General features: G+C 34.0%; 1 pseudogene; it reads left to right on the forward strand.

Annotated features, from left to right (window-relative positions):
* The first annotated feature begins 62 nt into the window (after window positions 1-62).
* Window positions 63-14105, forward strand: LOC129314186 (probable LRR receptor-like serine/threonine-protein kinase At1g56140; annotated as a pseudogene).
* Window positions 14106-22308: the final 8203 nt, after the last annotated feature.

The following is a 22308-nucleotide window of genomic DNA, read 5'->3' on the forward strand; positions in this document are numbered from 1 at the left end:
CGTTTAATTTAAATGAAAGAAGAAAAAAAAATTCAAACTTTCAAACCATACAGATTGATACAATGGTAGTGACTCATGTTTCTGTCTCAAATGGAGAGAATTTGGACTTGCTTGTTGTACTTTATGATACATATCAGGGAACTCGCAGTTTAATGTAATTTATCCATGTTAGGAACTGGCATCAATTCTTTATCAGGGAAGCTTCCGAAGGAATTGGGAAATCTTACCGACTTAATATCATGTGTACGTTATCCGCTTTTCCTTGCGGCAATTTCCTTTTTCCATCCGCCTCTTGTATTTTTTAAACTATTTTTGCTAGTGATTAAATGACAGCTTGGTGTTTTTTTTCCGTTCCCTTTCCATAGATTCTGATTCTATCATATTATTCTGATGTATGTTGTTTTCTTGTCCTTTTCCTTTCAAACGGGTCTTGTGAACATCTGGAATTGATAAAGAAGGACTACCACGCAGCTTAATTTGAAGACCATTCTGTTTTATATAAAAATCATGATTTTTGTGAGAAGTATATCCGGATGATACTGTTCAAGATCCAATTAATTATTGTGAATTATGCAGGGCTCTTGGATCAAACAACTTCTCAGGTTCTATCCCATCCGAACTAGGGATCTGGTGAAACTTCAACAACTGTAAGTTCCACAGTCTGTGCATCTGTACTTTTTTTTATGACCGAATTACAAGTCCCTCATTGGGCTTATAAGAATAGGTTTTTTCATCTCCATAAGTTGTTAAGCCATGGGCTTTGTTTAATTTATGTTTTATAATCCTTGAGTTGGTTCTGGATCATGTCAGCTGTTATATCCTTTCACGTAAAAATGCATCATCTTACAAATTTATCATCAAAAGTTGTTATAACTTTCTTTATCTTAAAAAAGATGATATAAATTCCAACGAACATTTATCTGCAGCCACTTAGATAGTCGGGGCTTAGTGGTCAGATTCCTCCCCCTCTTGCTAATCTTATAAACCTGAAAACATTGTAAGATATCACTATCTCCCTCCCGTTTTTTTGGTCTCTCGTATCATCTTGATGACAATAACTAAAAAGTTTACTTGTTTTCCAGGTGGGCTTCAGACATGGAACCCACAGGCAGGATACCTGACTTCATAGGAAGTTGGTCTAAGCTGATAGACTTGTAAGATTACATTATCAGTAACCTTTTTTTTTGTTTTGTTTTGTTTTTTTTAAAAAAGAAGTTGAACCTTTTTTCAATTATGAAGTGGCATTTTCATTGAACATTGGGTTTGTCTTGCTAATCTGCAAGTTTACTAGTTTAATCAGAAATTTATTCTGTCACATCTTTAGCAAATAATTGGGGGCTTTCCCTAATGGATTGACAAAGGGGTTGAAAGCTTCTTTGAGCTAACGAGTTTTTGGCATTAAAATATAGCTTTTGGATGACTATTTATATTATGATTTGTTTTCCTTTTCATCATGGAATTCCATTTCTATGAAAAAGTAGTTAATTTTTTCTATATTATAAATAAATTATATACAGAAAACTCTTTAGGATGTGAAGTATGAATACTTGTTTTGTGTAATCACTAAACAGAATTGCTGTATGTTTTGGTAGGAGGTTTCTGGGTAATTCTTTGAAGGACCAATACCACCATCATTTAGCAATCTGACTTCTCTTACAGAGTTGTGAGTGCCATAACTATTTGCTTCCATTCATTCTGTGCATTTATTGGAGCTAATTATATGATATTCAAATGTAGGAGAATAAGTGAAATATCTAATGGGAGCTCCTCACTGGCATTTATAAGAATATGAAGTCTTTGAATACCTTGTAAGTTTTATAGACATGGCCTGTCTAATAATTCGGAGTCTTCCAGCTAAATAGAGATAATCCCCCGCTTCTTTCCTTTTGAATGTAGCATAACAATCTCGTTACAAATCTTGCAGGCTATTGAGGAATAACAATATTTCTGATTCAATTCCATCCAATATTGGTGAATTTCAAAATTTGACCCAGCTGTGAGTATTACCTGTTTATGTAGCTCTTCAGATACACATAAACTATCCATAAAATTAAATTTGCATTGGAGATACAGGATAGTTACTACTAGCTGTTTGCGCTGCTGTCCCTGCAATCAGATGATTAAATTTGCCAATTTCAATCAAGTCTGCCTATCATTTTCATTATTTCCTTTCTTAGTTTCCTTAATCTATTTGTGTCTCTTAATTCTGTTGTTTCTTGAAATTCTAGTGGTTGGCCTGTACTATGTAGCCATCGTCCCTATAAATGGCCTATATCATTTTTTTTTAATTATGTAATGATAATTGCAGAAGCATAGCTGCCATTTTTCTTCAATTTGTTTGCCAGAAAACAATATAATCAGAGGATATCTCCAATCTGAATATATCAATATAAGGACAAGCCTTACTTTTTTATACTAATTCTATCAAAATGAAATGTTCATAAAGCTGAGTGATTTAGGATTGGAACTCGATGTCTGTGCTACTAGCTCAGGGTAAACTCGTTAATTCACCACACCAGGGTTCCTCACTAATTGTCCAATTTCCGTTTTTCCTTCTATTCTCTCCAATATGACCAACTTTGTATGGTGGAATCATTATAATTGCTATTACCATTACTACTGCTGCTGTTGCTGCTACTATTATTGATCAATGGTCTTGAGTTGTATTTGTCTTTCAAACCCATATCATACATGTTACATGTATGCTGGTTCTTTCAGGGATTTGAGCTTCAACAATATCACGGGACAGATTCAGAGATCACTTTTCAATCTGAGTTCACTAGCATACTTGTAAAATATATGCCATGCCTGAGTAATTAAATTATGGATTTCCTGACATGCTTCCATGATTGGATTAAAGCATGATTTGCTTTCTCCAATTTCAGATCTCTTGGAAATAACAACCTCAGTGGTACTATCCCTGCCCAGATAAGCTCATCAACTCTTCGCAATATGTGAGTATTCTTGACATTTACACACTGCAACATCATAGTGCCTTAAGAATGTGGTATGATATGTACAATACATGTATATAGTATATATATGTCTGTTTGCATCTGCATTAATATTATTATTGATGCTTAGCAAATCTTATATCTTAAATGAATTTTACAAATTCAAACACTAAAACAACAACAAGCCTTATTCCATTAAGTTAAATCAGTTGCATAGATCACATGATGCCATTGAGTTCTATCAGTAAGTAATCTACTCTTTGAATGTATCATTCAACAAGAAATCCCTTTTGCACACGTCCAACCAACCTTAATTGATTTTCTACCATTTTCTCATCAATAATGCTTTGCCAACTTTTCCTCATATACAGTCATCATGGATCTTATCTTTTCTTGTATGACCACAAATCCATCCTAACATTCTCATCTCTATTATCCATAATTTTTGTTCTTGTCCCTCCAATGCCTAACATTTACTACCAAGTATTGTTGGTCTTATAGTGGTTCAATAAAACTTTTCTTTAGACCTAGTAGGTAATTTGGGATCATAAATAACTCCTAATGCTTTTCTTCATATCAACCCCCCAGCTTGTTTCTTATACATAACATTTCCATCAACTTTTAACCTTATTTTGTAAAATCAATCTTGGATACCTTAATTTAAACCCTTGTGGTATGGTCTATTATTCAATTTTCACCTCCAGATCATTTCTAACTTGTTAAATTTGCAGTATATATATTCTGTTTTGCTTCTGCCCATTTGAAAACTCTTTAATTCCAAAGCTTGTCTTTGTAATGAAGTTTAGAGTTGACCTTTTCCTTGACTCCTCAATAAGACTACACCGATCATGTATTTAGGGATTTCTTCTTGTATGTGCTTTGTCAAAACATCCAAAACTTGATCAAACAAGGAAGGGCTCAAGGATAATTCCTAGCGTAGGCCAATTCCTTATTGTGAAATCCCTTTGCAATGTCTCGCCTACATAAGTTCTCACACTTGTTGACCCATTATACATATCTTTATAGCTTGAATTTATGTAACATGAACCCTTTCTTTTTCAGGGCCTTCCACAACACTTCTCTTGGGATTATAAGCTTTTTCCAAGTTAATAAAAACCACATGCCTCATGGAAGATAAATAGCCTTTGTTGTAGATAGTCCTGGCATAAATCAAAATTGATTCTCTAAAATAAAGTCTCATTTCTTAATCTGTGCTCAAAACACTTTTTCTCATAATTTCATATTGTGGTGCTTAAGCTGTATCCCTTAGTAATTTGCATAATTTTGGATATCCCCTTATCTTGTATAAAGGCATCAAAGTGCTTCTCCTCATTCCTTTATCATTTTTTTGGACCTCAGATTCTTGTTTAATAGCGTTTTGAACGAAAATATACACTTCTCTTCTAAACACTTTCGAATTTCAATTGGAACACCATCAGGACTAATAAATTTACCATTGTTCATTGTCTTAAGAGCTTCATTTTCCTCTCCAACCCAAATCCCAAAATAAAAAGCCAAATTTTGTTTGCCTTTTTAGCAGGATTCGACCTGTTAAATGCATAAGGCTTCACCACTTATGTGGTCACATCTATCTATGGGGCTAATATCTAAAGGTTCATTATCATGCTGCTTGTGAAATATAAGTTTGTCAAGTCATGTCAATTTTAAACATAAGCTTCTGGTACTACACTAATTCTAGTAAAAGCTTAATGCTTCAATTTATTGTCTGTCATTCATGAGGTATTTACTTAACCAAATTGAATGAATGCTTGCAGAGACTTGTCCTACAACAGTCTATCAGGAAGCCTTCCTTCTTGGGTAAACCAACCAAATTTACATGTGTAAGTATTTCAGCATCATCATCATCATCAATATTTCTCTTTTTCCCCCACTTGATTTCCATTTCTTGTTAGATTCAAAAGTTCGTTGCTTTACTATAACCAAACATGCAATTCTTTATGTATTTTCTATAGATTTTATATCTTTATTTTGAAAGTTTATATAGAAGAAAACGAGTGAGGAGGGGAGGGGGCAGGAGAAGGAGAAAGCAGACAGAATTTCAATTTTCTTATTGCTGCCCAGAGAAGAGCACAACGCAAAATGAATATAGAGGGAAACAGCAGATCTGTCCTTCATGACCTTGAATAATGATACAGTAAATGATTTTGTAGACTTTAGTGGCTGCTAAAGATGTAAAGTGTACATTTGAGAAATGAAGCAAGAAATATAAAGAAAATAGGTAGACACTAGACACAAAGGAAATATAGCACGATGAAATTAGAAGTCAATTTCACTAGAATATAACCTTTTAAGGTGTTACAATATTTATCAATATGTAATAAATCACTATCCTAATTATTCATAAATCATTACGTTTCTCCATTCTTTTACTTATTTCCCTTTGCTGCTCTATATAATTTTTGTATAACATACATTAGCAAACACAGTATCAAGCTCCATTACATGAATACCAAGAGCTTAGCAAAAGAAATGTGATATGAAATATATTGTTGAATGTATATAAGAGATTTGCAATTTTGAAGACATAATAGTAGATCAAAATTTCAATTTTGGTTAGTATCATATAATCTCTTTAGTATTTGCACTCAATAATTCTATGTTTATGGCATTCTCTCTTAATATTTTTTTTAATAGTACAATAAAATTATTCATGTCTTTTTTTTTATCACTGTAAAAGCAAATTAAATTTGAGTTCATGCTTTCACGTCATTGTTGAAAAATTGGATAATACCTTTAGTAAGGTTTAGCTCTTCACATATTGTATATATTAACACATTTTTAATATTTGCTTGCTCTCTCTCTCTCTCTATATATTTATAAATATATGTATGTATCTATGTATGAATGCATGCGTGCATTATGTTTTGGTGAAACTAACATGGTGATTTTTATGGGGGATGATATGCAGCAATTTGGTTGCTAACAACTTGACAATAGACGGTTCAAATAGCAGGTGATTCTTTGCTTTTTATTTAATGATTATACATAGTGATTTTTACAGGTGATGGTTGGACATATAGATATTTGTTGTGTTGAAACCTATTGGTTATCACTTTTTATTTTGCACAATAATGTGACTCTTGATCTCACGTCCATTTATTGCCTGTAGTCAATCAAGAGTCATTGGCTAGTTGCTTGTTATTTTGAAGATTTTGGCAAACTTTATGTTTTTTTTTTCCCTGGCCAATAATCTTCCCTACGATTTGAAACATGTTTAGTACAAGCATAAAGCCTGCATCCTATTTGCTATTACTCAGAGGCCCAAAGCCATGGCTTACTCATAGCATTCTGAGTTATACTCTTGTATGAGTTAGTTATTGAATAAGCGGGAGTTAGGCTCTGTTATGCATGTTAGATTCTATATGTTAGCTGTTAGTGGATGGATGTGTAGGGATGCCTATATATACTTCCTGTGACCTCCATGCACTCCTTTTATGCATTAAACTCCTCTACGTATTACTCTTATCAGATTGTTGTTAATAATAATGTCATTATAGTTTTTTGCTGGCATTTATATATATTTTGATCCTCTGGACCTGACTTTGAATGGTATCGTAGCATGTCACATGCAGATGGTGATATTATGCCTGCTTAATCCCTTCATTGGATATGCTGTATGTTTAATGGCAAAGAATACGAGTCAATGTGAGACAGGAAAAGATAATTCCACGTTTACTTATAAAATTAGATCTCAGAAGTGTATACCTATTCCTCGCTGCATTAAGTGAGTTTAAGTTTTAAAATCTGCAATTTGAAACTTATATTTACAATTTGTACATTTGAAGGAAAGATGTATTCTTTAGATGTTAGTTTATATTTTGTCAAAAGCAGCCTTGTATGGTCAAATGTCTGTCCTGATTGTGTATGTATGAGATTGATAGAGATATTATGAACAACATAAATGGGTTTTCTCCCTAATAGCTTCAAAAGTTTGGGCTGATTTGGTTCTTGACATGTGTTAGACTCTTCATTTATAGAGTTGAACCCTTGCTGAGTCTATGTTATTAATTAAATATTAAATATTTTTAGCGCAAGATATAGTGTGCATTTGCTTAGTCCTTGTTTGCCCAAGGCTCTTTCATGTAAAGGGGGTGTGACGCAAAAAAAAAAAAAAAAAAAAAAATCCTAGGGTATCTCCATAAGTCTTAAGCTCTTAGGATGAACTGGTTCTTGATTGGGAGATCTAGAGATCAAAAGAGGTAATTTAAGAGGTTTATTATATTCTCAGGTTTGGCGGTAAGTAAAAGCCTCAGGAATCAAATATTCTTAATAAAATTAATGCTCTGGATTTCTTATTCTAGTTGGAAAGTTCAGAAGTTCACTGGCATACCTTTTTGGTGGGTACTACCAGAGCTTTTTCACTTGGGGCACATTACAGAGGCAAAATGAGCCCAAAAAAAAAAAAACAGAGAAAGAAAGAAAGAAAAAGTGATTTTATTGATAAAAATGATTATCATGCCCCTACTTTAAAAATGGAACTGAAAAATAAGGACATTATTCAGTAATGATAACACGATATGACAAACAGTATCAAAAACAATGCTTTCACCTTTAACATTTCCTCATCATGCCAAGCAGGTCTTAGAGAGCTTCTTTTCATTAAACGAACTTAAAGTTAATTACTTAATTTGTAAATACTTGAATAATAGCTAGCCATAGATAATTGAAAGTTACATGCACTTTTCTGGTTTCACGTTTGATGTATGCTCTTTTCTCTTGCAGTACTCTTCCGTCTGGACTTGAATGCTTGCAGAAAAATTTTCCGTGTAATCGCGGTAAAGGAAGATGTAAGTAACTCTAAGGAATAGTTTGTGTGGAACATTTGAGAGAAAAATATATTTCTCATTCATTCTCAATAGTGTGATATAGAGGGGTATTTATACATCAAAATGGAAAAAAAAAAATGTAATAAAGACTGATAAATACTAATGATGACTAATAACTCCTAATATTTGCAATTACAATATCTCCACAGTTTTCCATGGGCACTTATGGCAGGAAGAAAAACAATAAAGGAAGAGCAATCCCACATAACCCTTATGAATAGCATTATTGATATTCTCAAGTCTAGACCAAAACATTTTACCTTTGAAACTCCAAGGAGGCAAACTCCTAAATTTTATCTTTTCTTTAGTTCGCATGTACCCTCTACATATATCCTTTTAAAGTCTCCATTTATCCAAATTGCATGTGTGGTATGATATTTTTATTCCATCAATAGCTCGAATGTTTTATGGAATGATGCAATCAAAAGGATCTCGTAGAAGCAATTAGGAGAGGAAAAGTCATCTGTAGGTTTTTTGTTTTTTGTTAATCTTTTTTTATGATCAAGGCCTACAAAGAGTTTCCGAAGGTCTTTTAGGATAAGGAAAGGGTTACTTGTAGTTTACCCAAAGGTTTTAAATACATACCAACACCATCTTTGAGTCTTTGGTCGTTTATCATGTTTTCCTCACCATTTATTCTCCAATATCATTCTTTGGAAAACTTGAGCTTCCCAGCTGCTCTGTTATTATCTTATTTTGAGGAAAAAAGTGAGGCACAATAAAAGGGTGCTGGACACGCCAACTTTGGTAGTCATTTCCACAAAATTAGGACTGTAAAAACAGGTACTTACTGGGGAGACAAATAAAACTTTGACTGCAATGTAATGCCACTTAAGGAATTAAATTGACTACTTTCTTTTTTTCATTTATTGAAGGAGCCCTCTTAAATGTTTCAATGCAGATTCTGACTTTGCAATCAAGTGTGGTGGTCCTCCAATTACAACATCAGATCAAACTAGATTTGAAAATGAAAATGAGGCCCTTGGTCCTGCTACTTATTTTGTTACTGATACAAGAAGATGGGCAGTTAGCAATGTGGGGTTGTTTACTGGGTCAAACAATCCTCTATACAATAGTTCTGTGCTTAGTCAGTTCACTGGTACTATGGACCCAGAGCTCTTCCAGACTGCCCGGATCTCTCCATCTTCCTTGAGATATTATGGCCTGGGGCTGGAGAATGGGGATTACAACATCACCCTCTATTTTGCAGAAATGTCTATTCTAGATACTACTACGTGGAAAAGTCTAGGAAGACGATTATTTGATATATATATCCAGGTATATATGATTTTGTCTAAAGGCATTGATAGACTGTAATAGCTCAAATGGGAGTCACTAAATTTCTTAGTGAAGCACCCTGTCTATCTATCGATAGATTTGGTCATGCGGAAGGATTTGTGCATGCAGCACAAGTCCAGCGCACAAATCATTAGCTGTGTTATTTTAACCTAGTTGTTACGCTCAAACTATTCTTACAATAACAGTGTTAGTTGGACACATAACTGGACTGATTTTCTCTTCTTGAAATTTTGGGATAAGTGACAATGCAACATTGTCTAAAGTAACATGTTCTTGAGTAACATTAGGAGGCTGTCGAGCTAATCTACGATAAGAAGATTTAGAAATCTAATCTTATTCCTTTTTAACTTAGTTGTTACGCTCAAACTATTCTTACAATTAGTGTTAGTTGTACGCATAATTGGACTGATTTTCTCTTCTTGAAATTTTGGGATAAGTGACAATGCAACATTGTATAAAGTAACATGTTCTTGAATAACATTAGGAGGAGGTCAAGCAAATCTACAATAAGAAGATTTAGAAACCTAGTCTTATTCCTTTTGCCTGTCCTCATTTATAATATTCATTCAAAAAAAATTACTAAAGTAATGTTTCATTTAATGTTTATGTTAAGTAACACAATGCAAATCTAATAAATAAAATGTATGATAAATATCAGGGCCTTTCGCAAAACAGTACAAGCTTTTTAATCGAAATGGTTCTCAGCAAGATGCATGGCTTTTTCTTTCCAAAGCCTTGCATGCTTGGCTTACTGCAGTTCGTTTTAATCCTAGACTTTTGGCTTATTAATTAATGTATTCCATCTTTTAATTCTAGAGTAATCTTGCCCCTTTCTTTGGTAAGAGGAAGATGTATGAATATTTTAAAATAGAAAACACAGTCTTTTGTCATGTTCTTATTTGAAATCCCTGCTCTTTCCTGTGCCCCCTTGTTTTTACATCCATTTGTTGCTTTCCCCCATTCCAGGGTAATCGTGTTTTTAAGGATTTCAACATAAAAAAGGAAGCTGGAGGGGCCTCTTTCAGAGCTGTCAAAAAGGATTTTCGGGCTTGTGTGTCAGAAAACTATCTGGAGATCCATCTCTTTTGGGCTGGAAAAGGATCTTGCTGCATACCCGCTCAGGGTACTTTTGGTCCTCTTATTTCAGCAATCAGAGCTAAGCCAGGTAAAACTTTACTAGTCAGCATTGCAGAAGTTCAGTTACTTCCAGACTAAAAAAGGGTGACGTATGACCATGATAAGGTCTGCTTCTGTGTTGTGTAGATTTCTCCCCCACTGTCAGCAACAGACCTCCAACCAATGAAAAGGATAGAACTGGTCTGATTGCGGGAATTGTTGTTGGTATTGGAGTAGTAAGCTTTCTGTCTCTTATTGTGGTTTTCTGTATCATTCAGAGAAGAAAGCTTCATGGAGATGGTGATGAAGGTAAAAAAAAAAAAAATACTGTTATTCACAGACACACACACATGCCTCTTTTAATTGTTACTTCACCTATCCAAAAAAATCATTTCATGTCTATATATATGTGTGTGTGTGTCTAGATATCATTTCAGATTGTTGTTGGTGCCTTTTCAGGCAGCAATTTGTTAAGATCGGGTGGAACATAATTTGTGTTTGTTCACAATAACAGCACAGTTGCCAGTTTCATCATAGCATTTTCTATCCATGTGTAGGTTTTGCAGCCAAACATAACCAAGAGTAAAAGAAACATGAGCCCAATTTAACTTGAAAGTCCAAGTATAGAGTATTGGGGCCTGTTTGTTTTCTGTTTCTTAAAAACTATTTTTTGTTTTTAAAAATAAAAAAATTTAAAAATTTGTTTGGATAAGTGTTTTTGATTTAGTTGTTTTCAAACTGTTTTCATTTTTTTTTGTTTTTAAAAACAAAAAAATAGAAACAACTTTAAGTTGTTTTCATTTTATTTTTCTTGTTTTTAAAATACATTACATTTGATAATTAAAAATTATAGTTACCTTGACTATTTTCTATTATTAATCACCATCATTAACTGCCTATAATCATCATCATCAGTCCATTTTTTAATTCTAAAACTGTTTTTAAATTACATAACCAAATGGATTTTTATTTTATTTTTGTTTTAAAAACAATTTTGAAAACTATATTATAAAACAGTTTTTAAAAACAAAAATGAGAATAGAAACCAAACAAGCCCTTGGTTACCTTATTTTTTGCCTTCAGTCTTAAATAAAGGCAAAGTAGGAATAAGAGTGGAAGTTTTCCTACTAAATTTATTAGAAAACGGGGTGTCAGCATCAGATTATATTCTATCAGCTTATTTTTCAATCCATAACCTCGTTCATGTTTAATTTGCAGAGCTTTTAGATATTGATACAAAGCCATACACTTTCAGCTATTCTGAGTTAAAGAATGCTACAGATGACTTCAATCCTGGCAAAAAGCTGGGTGAGGGAGGTTTTGGACCTGTTTATCAGGTGAATATTCTCTGGAAGGATTTTGGATGACAATTGCTTTGCATTTCACTTCCTCATCATTATCAACGTTACCAATGAGATTTATTGGGGCTGTCTGGATTAAAAAAAAAAATATTATGGCTTTTACTTTGTTGAAGAATAAAATTTGTATTTACAGATGTCCTAAAGCCAAAGTTGTAGCCTTTATATAGAGAATAACCGCTTTCGTTTTTGTATACCAGGGAACACTTAATGATGGAAGAGTAATTGCTGTGAAAAGACTATCTGTAAAATCTCATCAAGGAAATAGCCAGTTCAAAGCAGAGATTGCTATTATATCTGCTGTGCAACATCGTAATCTTGTTAAATTATAGGGATGTTGCATCGAAGGAAATAAAAGGCTTCTTGTTTATGAGTTTCTAGAAAACAAGAGTCTTGATCAAGCGTTATTTGGTATGACCATTATCTACTTCTCGTGTCTGTTTGCATGCCTGCGTATGTGTCAATGCTCATTTGCCTTTGTTATTCCTGTTCATCATCCGTAGTATATTTGTCACTTGTATGTCGCAGGAAATTGTTTAACTCTCAACTGGCCCATGCGCTATGATATCTGCATGGGTGTAGCAAGAGGTTTAGCTTATCTTCATGAAGAGTCACGGCTTCGTATTGTGCACCGTGATGTAAAGGCTAGTAACATTCTGCTTGATCATGAGCTCATTCCTAAAATATCTGATTTTGGTTTGGCCAAATTATATGATGACAAAAAGACCCATATTAGCACCCGTGTAGCAGGGACAATGTAAGCCAATATGACTTAATTTGCCTATTCTTTTATTTAGACAAATTTTATATGTGTTTTATTTGTTTATTCTAATAATATCATGTTTTTTTTTTATTCTAAATTACTAATAGTGGATATCTTGCTCCGGAGTATGCCATGCGTGGGCACCTTACAGAGAAAGCAGATGTGTTTTCCTTTGGTGTTTTGGCCCTAGAGATAGTTAGTGGGAGGCCAAATTCTGATTCGAACTTGGAAGGGGAGAAGATTTATCTTCTAGAATGGGTATGTACTACCTCTCTGTTTTCTAGGAGTAAGTTGCATTTGGTTTCTAAAATATTCAGTTTTCACTCTCTATTTTGACCTGCTAGCTTCACTATTTAGAAAATATGTTGTTTTGTTTCGTTAAAAATTTGACTGTCTTAATTGACTTAAATGACTGAAAACCTTTCCGCCAGTTCCTTTGAATTTATTCTCGTGCAACCCAAACTCCTAATCAAACCGTAAAGCTACAGTTTAAGTCATTATGAATCTTTAAATCTATTTCTAATTCAGTTATTTGTGTCTACCTCTCTAGATATGTAGGCTCACTCTTCACCTCTCAATCCATCTAGTTTACCCATTAATTAGATATTATGTTAATTAGGCACAACATTTCATAAAGAACAAGAGAGATAAATATAATTGAAAAATAAATCAAAATATAATTATAAATCAAAATCTATAAGAGTCAAACAAAAGAAATAGAAACTAGTTTCCTAGTTGGGCTATGAGCTATATCCCTACCCTAACTGGGCAATTAAAAAACACATAAAAATGACAATAAATGCATTCTAAAATCCCCAAACATGAATATAGATCTGAGAAAAAATTAAGGAGTTAAAAGGAATAATTGAGATGTAAAAAACTCCTAATGATCTCACTCTCAGTCTTCATGAAGCTTCCACAGGCTCTAAATAGGCAAATATCTTCAAGAGAACTCTTGAAGTATTTAAATAAGTAATTGGATGCCTTCCCTTTAATGGAGAGATATTTATAGTCCTCATCATATCTCATTCACCTTTTCACTGAAAGAAAAAGCATTCAGCTTTATGTTCCGAGTTCGAAGTGTGTGTGTGTGGGCGTTAGCTCAACTAGTTTTAATGATTTTCGGGTTGACGGGCTTGGCAGCTGCATGAAAATAACTGTATAGTAGAACTGGCAGATCCTTGACTATCATCGGATTTCAGTGAGGAAGAAGTGAAAAGAATTCTAGGGATATCTCTTCTGTGCACTCAAACATCACCATTGTCAAGGCCATCAATGTCCCGGGTTGTGGCAATGCTTGCTGGAGATGCTGAAGTGAGCACTGTAACTTCAAGGCCTGGTTACTTGACGGACTGGAAATTTGATGATGAGTACAGCTTCATGACTGGCCTGGCTACAAACGGATCAAATACGTGAGGAGTCTATAATTCATCCGCAATTACCAGCACTGTCAGTGGTGCAACTGAAGATCAATCACCTATAGATGCTTCTAAACCCATCCTGCGTCGCATTCTTGGTGAAGGTAGGGTAAGAAATATGGTATTTCCTGGTTCCTAGTTCATGTTTATGGTATACGCAAGGGAACGAGATTGTGCTTCTGGTATTTTGATCTCAAAATCTGTCTTGTTTGTAGAAGAACCTCCTACATTACCACGTATCACTATTTTGGCCTGTTGTACTTTTGATTTCCTCGTTGGCATGGAAACAGAATTTGACACAACTGTCCAATGGGCAATATCTTTGAAATGGATTCTTCTATTTTCCGTAAGTGAATAATTGTGTGGTGAGCATGTTGTCAGGCATTGAACCGTTTCATTCAAAAAATCTTTAGCCATGTCTCAACAGCGCAACCTTTTTTTTTTTTTTTTTGGGGTGAAAATTGAAAGCGTGGCTGTAAGCAGTGAATTTAAATGACTTATAAATCAAATATGGTTACCATCATCGGTCTTATTTATAACATTTTATGCGTAATTTTCTTGTATAAATATTTTTCCACATATAAATAATTAATTTAAAATTAACTACTACTTTTCAAACTATTCACGATGCTAGTGAATTATTCTAATCTAGGGACTTTAGGGGATCAAAATCCCAAAACTGAAAATCAGAATGAAAATAGATAACTTGGTCTATTCAGTTACTTATTTCCTGCCAACCCCAAACTTAAGGGATAGTGAATGTTCCTTACTTGCTCTTCTATAGCCCTATTTTAATCCTCCCTTGATCATCAAGCCAGCGTTCAGGTTGAAGTTAGGACGCGAAGGCCCAACGCCTTCCCTGACTCCATCAAACTACAACATTCTAACACTCCACAGCCTTGAAGAATTTCGAGTACCTGCCCAGCTTGCACGTTTTCAGCGTCGCGTACGCTCTATCCACTCTGCTTGGCATCGAGCACCATGTTGTTCTGGTCGGGAGAGAGATCAAGCGAGACAATGATCATGAGAGAGAGAGTAAGATCCCAAAATTTATTTTGAGGATTAATTAAATTAATTGAATGGTTTAATTGGTTAATTAAGATGATTAGGGGTTAATTAGGGAGTTTGGATAGCCTTTTGGATCCATTAGACTCTAGATGGGGCTTAGAATTGGGCCTAGAGAGTTATTGGGCTATTTTGGACAAGTTAAATAATTAACAAGTCTTGTTAAGATATTAACAATTACAGTTATACGATTAATAAGTAATGTAGCTCTGTTGTGGGAGTTACGGATTTGATAAGGAGAGTTAAGTAATTGACAAGTCCTATTAAGGTATTAATAAGTATAATTGTGCAATTAACAAGTAATTTAGTTCTGTTACAAGAGTTGTGAGGTTGACAAGGAAGGTTAAGTAATTAATAAGTCCTGTTAAGGTATTAACAAGTAAAGTTAAACGATTAATAAGTAACATAATAATTAAGTGGTTTGAAAACAAGATTTATTATATAAATAATTTTATGCATTATATGATTAAATGGATTGAGTGGCTTGATGGTCTAAAATTTTTTGATGAACCAAGGAGGGTCTTGTGTTTTACACCCACCTTGGCCACCTTTGGAGAAATTAATTCTCCATAATTCTCCAACCACTGCTGACGGTGGTCCAGCCAGCACTAGAGTTCTAACAACGGAGGTCTAGTGGCTATCGTCATCGGTGTGGCTTCGATCACCGACGATGGTGCTTTGGCAACGGCGGCTGGTGTTTTTTTTTAATATTTGAACTGAGGCTATTTTGATTTTTTTCACATTTAACTTATTTTCAATTTAGTCCTGAAGACTAAATTGAGATTTTGAAATTTTTTGGGACTCACCAAAAGATAAGTTGCTACCCGGGTCTTCAAATGAAATTCTTCCTCTTAAAATCTAAACTTGTGACTTTGGATAGAAAATCAAAAGGGGATTTTTCAGAGAGAGGCTGAGAGGGACCTAGTACTCTACTAGGGTTTGTGTCTTGGGGTTGCTTGGAGGTGATTTTAAGCTATCTAATCCTTGGCTAAGCTTCCCCTTCTCTATGCGTTTTCTTCAGGTTTTTAGGGCTATGGAAGTAATGTCTGAATTTCTAGCAAATTTCTACCCACTCTAATGGAATCTAAGGGTGATGTTTTTAATTTTCTAATCTTTGGTTTTAACTAATGGCACTGATTATTAATGTTAATGATGGCTTTAGATAACCCTAATGCTAATTAGTCTAGGATAGGCAAAAGGAAAAGTTTAACTATGTTAGTTAAACCTAATGTGAGTCAAATAAGCTAAAAAAGTTAAAAATGGAATTGTTTATTGTTAATATCATTAATTAGGATTTTAGGCCTTAATCGTGATTAAGGACTAATTAATGACTATGAGTCATTAATGATGTTTGTTAATTTTAAATTGTAGATTGACTATTTTCGAAGCTCATGGAATGTTTGTGAGCTTTCTTGAAATCTAAATTGTACTTTTAATGTGGTAAACCAAGAGTTGAGGTAACTGAAAGTTAAATTTTAATATATGTTTGTGTATGCATTTATGAGCTTATTTAATTATAGTATGTGAATGATATGCTACTGAACACACAAATCTTAACATGGCTCGATAATTATGATGTGAGTTATAGGATGGTATGAGTATGTATCACATGATTGAATGAATTCAATGTTGATTGTTTAAGCATGACTTGTTGATAATAATGTGACTAGATGTAAGTTTTTTATCACATGATTGAATGAACTCAATGTTGGTTGTTTAAGCATGACTTGTTGATAATAATGTGACTAGATGTATGTTATTGACTATGATTATATTATTTAATGAGTATAAGAAATATTGCAAGATGAGTTGAGTATGTTTATGGTTATGATATGTTATGATATATAAAATGATGAACACGAATTTGATATGATAATGGTAATGTGATATGCTAATTATGGCTATGGAATTATAATCTATGAATATGAGTATGATCATCTGAATGGATGAGCATGATTATGATTGTAAAAATGTCATTGCATGGATTTGTATGATCACAAATGGGTGAGAGTTCACCTGAGAAAGTAGAGCATTATGAAAAATCCATATGTTATTCACTAGCATTACAAGGCCTCAATTTTTCTGATTAATACCTTGGACTAGGCGAAGTGACACCCTATGAGTTTGTGACAAGGAAATCCATAACCCAAAAGTGAGAGTGGGACCTTCGATGAGTCACCTCCCATAATTGGAGAGCGAGATTAACTCAATCACATGAGTTAGTCTTATATGATTTAATAGCCCATGGATTCAGTCAAAAGATATGAGGAGAATAATAAGAGTAGATCATGAACATGCATAATTATCGTATTTATTGTCTCACATGTTTTGTGGTCAATAATTATGGAATTTATACATGTGAATAAATGTAACACTTGCCCCGAGTGTTATCCAAAAATCACACAAGTCAAATAAACTACGTGTGGTTAAGGAGTTAATCCTAAAACCAACTTAGAAAACAAACCATTTAAATCACTAAACAAATATACAATGGAAAATTAAACATTTAAAACCTTTTAAATTTTTTTTTTAGGTTCTACCTATAGCGCACGGAAGCAAGTTAGACAAAAGAAGAGTAAAAATATGCTGTCATGACAGCATTAAATTGCTGTCATGACAGCCCTCCCGGGTCAACTTTTAGGAGGCGCCGTTCTGCCTTTCGATCTCCGATCGAAGAAATTTTAAAGCTCACAAGTCACATTCAAAGAGTACTATAAGTGTACCAAATTTCAAAAAGATCCAACGGTCAGATTAAAAATTGAACATGTTACAAATTTAGTCAATTTTGCTGTCATGACAGCATGAAAAGTTGTCATGACAGCACTTCCGGACCAGCTTTCGGAGTGCACCATTTCATCATCCGACCTCTGATCGGAGTGATTTCAAAGCCCACATGTCACTTTTTAAGAATACTATTAGCATACCAAATTTTGAAAAGATCCAACGGACGGATTGAATTTTATGCAGGTTACAATATAACTACTGTAGCTGTCATGACAGCAATTTAATGCTGTCATGACAGCACCGCCAGACCAAATTCTGGAGTGCGTCGTTTCTCCGTCCGATATCCGATCGACGTGATTCCAAAGCCCACACGAAGCTTATAAAAGGTTTTACTTGTGACCCAAATTTTAGAAAAATCCAACGGTTGGATTAAGATTTGGACATTCGAATGCAAAAGTGCAGTTTTTTGGTAAAAACCATTTTCAAAATTGTCCAAATCTCATCCTAATGATCACAAACCTGTGGGAACACTTTGGACACGTCAAATAAGATTAAAACACCTGATAGAACATTCAAATGATGGAAAACTCCCATACATCAAAATTTGACCACCCGGGTGCCATTTCCTAAAATGGACCCTACACCTCCAAAATGCACAAATCATACAAGGGTGGTCACAAATCAATCTAAATACCATGTATTTATATAAATATATATGCTAAACATTTTCACTTGGCTCAGAGCTCCTTGTGGGGCCCACGCACCCACTCTCTTTATCCAAGGTGTATGTTTGCTCATAGCACACCATTTGCAATGCAACCACTTTGCATTTGTTTATAAAATCACATATATATCAAAATAAAGATCTGCTTGTAATAGAAACTTAGTCTACTAAGTAAATCCATCAAAACCACACATCATAACCAAGTTTCCTAGCCACAAGTCTGCAAACAGACAAAAATTCATACACAAGCACACAATCCACACATATTCACACACACATACATAATCATATCCTACTGGCACCCTAATCTTAAATACATTACAATATATTTGCTCAAAAGAAAGGGGTTGCAGTTCTTTACAAATCACAAGCAAACCCCTAGCTTTGCTCCTTTCCCCGTTCACCACTGGATCCTTCGCCTGGACCTAAAATATTAAAAAAAAAGGGGTGAGACAACCACATTCTCAGTAACAGTGAAATCTACATTGATTATTACAAAGTAAGCCATAATCAAATAAACGAATAATAAATTCATAGTATATAATTTAGCCATTTAAAATACATGAATGCATGACCTAGGCCGGTATGGCCTTTCATGATCAACAGAATGCCCCCTGGCACTCTTTAACTCGCAGGTAAACCTTATACCTACTTGTACCTCCACAGGCACAAAACATAATCTAAGGCATAATCTAATCCACCGAACCTCCTATGCCCCTTCGACGTGAATCCTGAGCAGTCAAAGCTAACTCCTTCCCAGAGCCAGCCCGACTTACTCTCCATGTGAGGGCTACCTTGGCCTAGGCACTCAACCTCACACTTCATATGTCAGATTCCCTCCCCCACTAAGAGGTGTCGAACACTCAATACACTAACCACTTTAGTGCACTGAGCCCACAATACGTAAGACAACACTGAGTACTGACAGTGTGCCATAGAATATCAAAAATACACACCTTCTCATTGGTGAACTCCCACCGAGATCATGCCTTTTACTCTTGTCTACCTTTCCTGAGTATTGACCATTCAACACTCTAAAGTAGTATAATATTTATAAATCTCATTTCCATAAAAACATTGTTATTAAACAATTAGAAAACATATTTGCACTATAATCAAAGTAGTACCCCATAACCCCTTATAAAGCACATTTAATCTTTTAAAACATGTAATGCATGATAACTAGTAATATTTATTCAAAAATAGCTAAAACAAAGTAATAAAAAATATAAATTCCCCTGTTACCTCAACCCTTTGGTACCAAAAGGGTTTCCCTTGTACAAAATAGGGCTCGGCTTGTTCCTTACTTCTCAATAAGTTCCACCAACAATTTTCTACAACATATAAGTGATCCACATCAATTATCATGACAAATAGCATCAATGAAGACTATAACTCATACCACACAACTTGGGTCTATGAGCCATAATCCATTCCAATGGTCCATATATTTAACCAACCATTCACATAGTATCACTTAACCACCAAAACCATTTATTAGCCATCACTAGGCTAAATTTCTAATTTATATAAAATTTTGAATCAATTAAAAACCTTTACTTAGTGCCACCAACTTTCACCATTAGCCCTTATAATGAAAACCAAACCTTAATTTAAATCTTATTGGGCTCAAATAGCAAAATTATAACTAAATCAATAAGCTTAAACCATTGAAGAGCAAAAACCCAATTTCTCAGGATTTATTTTGTGCCCAAAACACCTCTTTTTATCCAATTATCCACTCAAAATATTAGATCACTATATAGAAACTCAAAACATGCTCCCTAGGATTTAAAGAAATAAAAGCTTACAAGAATAAAGCCTTTGGGATCAAAATTCAAAAATCTCCTCTTCCAAAAATTGAAGAAAATTGAGAGAAAGAGAAGAGGATTGAAGTAGGGAGTTTACCTATCGTGTAGCCGAGCTCGCAACGGTCACAAAGACTACTAGATCCAAGCCTAACTCCCTCCCTTTCTCTTCTCTTTTTCCTCTCTCCCTCTCGTACGTTTCCTTTCCTTTCCTTTCCAATTCAGTTTCTGCGTTTCTGCATCAGTTTTGGCCTTTAAATTGCTGGTCAAAAAGTTTGGAGAAAATCACAAGAAAGGGCCCAATATTTTTTTATTATTGCACAAAAGCCCGGGTCAACTTTGGTAATTTTTTCCATGGTTAAAAAATCAAATAAAACCAAACTTTTGCTTAGTAAAATTCAAACTCTGAGCCTCTAAATTATTTTAAATTTTAATTTAATTATAGATATTTTATTTTATTTTTAAAATAAATTTGAGTCTTAAAATTTTTAGGATGTTACAATAAATATATATATATATATATATATAAAATTTAGTTACTTTTATGTTCTACACGTTCATTTGCTTAAATTTATGTGCTTGGTTATTAAGATTATATAATTTCACTCCCATTATTTAATAATTTTCAAGTGGCACTCAGAATCAGGATAAAAGGAAGTAGGTGAAGTTAGAGACATTTAACTAAATGCAATGTCTCTAGTTATTCTTAGTGTGTAATTTGAATATTTTATTGCCAATATTAGGAGTCATTTGCATGGATTTAATTGTCACTTGCATATAAGCCTATTTTGTAGACTTAGGCATTTGTTGCTAATGGTCCTTTGATGTTTTGAAAATGAGTCAATGATGCATGTGTGTTTTATTGTGGATTGAATTGAATGTGGATAGACTTGTTATCCTACTAGTTGATAGTAAGTCCTGGAAGGTGAAACATTAATGTGCAGGCTCATGGATGCAGGTTTAATGTTAATCATATGCAGTCAAACATTATGAGATAGTATGTTTAATTATTCATGCGTAAAAAGTTATATCGTTTGTGGCTAATGGCTTAACATTTGGGCTAGAGACACTTGAAGATTTAGGGTAGTGGGACATGTTTTCTTTTCTATTATCTTGGATATCTAAATTTCACATTTGCTACTAGATGATGAAAAGGCTAATGCCATTAGCTAGTTTACTTATTGTCTACATGTGGACGATTATATCAACTAAATCAAAGGTTTGAGTTGAAAGTTAGACATTTCAAAAGTTCAACTTTGAATGTTATCTTTTTTGTGTTGGCATGGCTTGTTGGTTGTGGTCAAGGCTGCTATTGTTAGCCACTATGGATGGCATCATGAGTATCAGCAGTGGTGGACGATAAGTTTGGTTGTGGCGGATGGCCTTGATGTAGTTGGCTATTGTAGAATATATCTTTGGATGTGGCGAGTGGTTTTTGTACCATGAGCCAAGGTGAATGCAGCTTTGGCTGCGATGAAAGGTTCAGTTTTAGAAAAATAACTTTTTAACCCCTGTTTTAAATAGTTTTTAATGTTCAATGACTTTTCCAAACTTTCATAACTATATGTACTTTGATTTTAAATGTCTTGAAGGGCCTTATATTGTTGTCTTCCATTTGAACTATTTTTAAATTTTGAGATTTCATTTATTTAAAAGTATTTTTAATTAATTTTTGGAGTTCTTAAATAATCAAGGTTGATCCTATCCTTCTTCAATATCTTCTTAAATGAAATTATTAGCTTTAGAGATTATGGTATTTGTGATTAACGTCAGAGGACAATACAGAGAGCGAGAGAGTGGAGAAGGAGAGAAGGAGAGGGGATGATCAAGTGATGTTTGGACGTACGTTTCTTGTTAATGGTTGGAAGAAATTGCTTTAAGTTTAATTATTCAGGGTTTAAAGTATATCAAAACACTTTAATCAGGTGGGGGCATGGCTAATCTGTGTAATTTCTATTTCAATTTGTTTGTCTAATTTTGACCTTTTGTATATTGATTCTTTCTTTTGGCCAAAGTGTTTGTACATTAGACTTGGAAATTGGAACACATCAAGCCACTTTTCCGTAGCATAAAAGCTCAGCATTTTTACCTGTTTAATCTCTACTTTTTCTTTCTTTTCCTAGTTTCTATTAATCACTAATTGTCTTTTTAAAGTAAATTATATATACAGTTCTTCTGAAATTGCAGAGACTTTTGCTACATTTTCAAAGTTTATGTAATTTGATTAAAAGT

The sequence above is a fragment of the Prosopis cineraria genome, unplaced genomic scaffold (assembly GCF_029017545.1).
Source record: "Prosopis cineraria cultivar Desert tree isolate PC_DT_omini unplaced genomic scaffold, ASM2901754v1 PC6, whole genome shotgun sequence".
NCBI lineage: Eukaryota > Viridiplantae > Streptophyta > Magnoliopsida > Fabales > Fabaceae > Prosopis > Prosopis cineraria.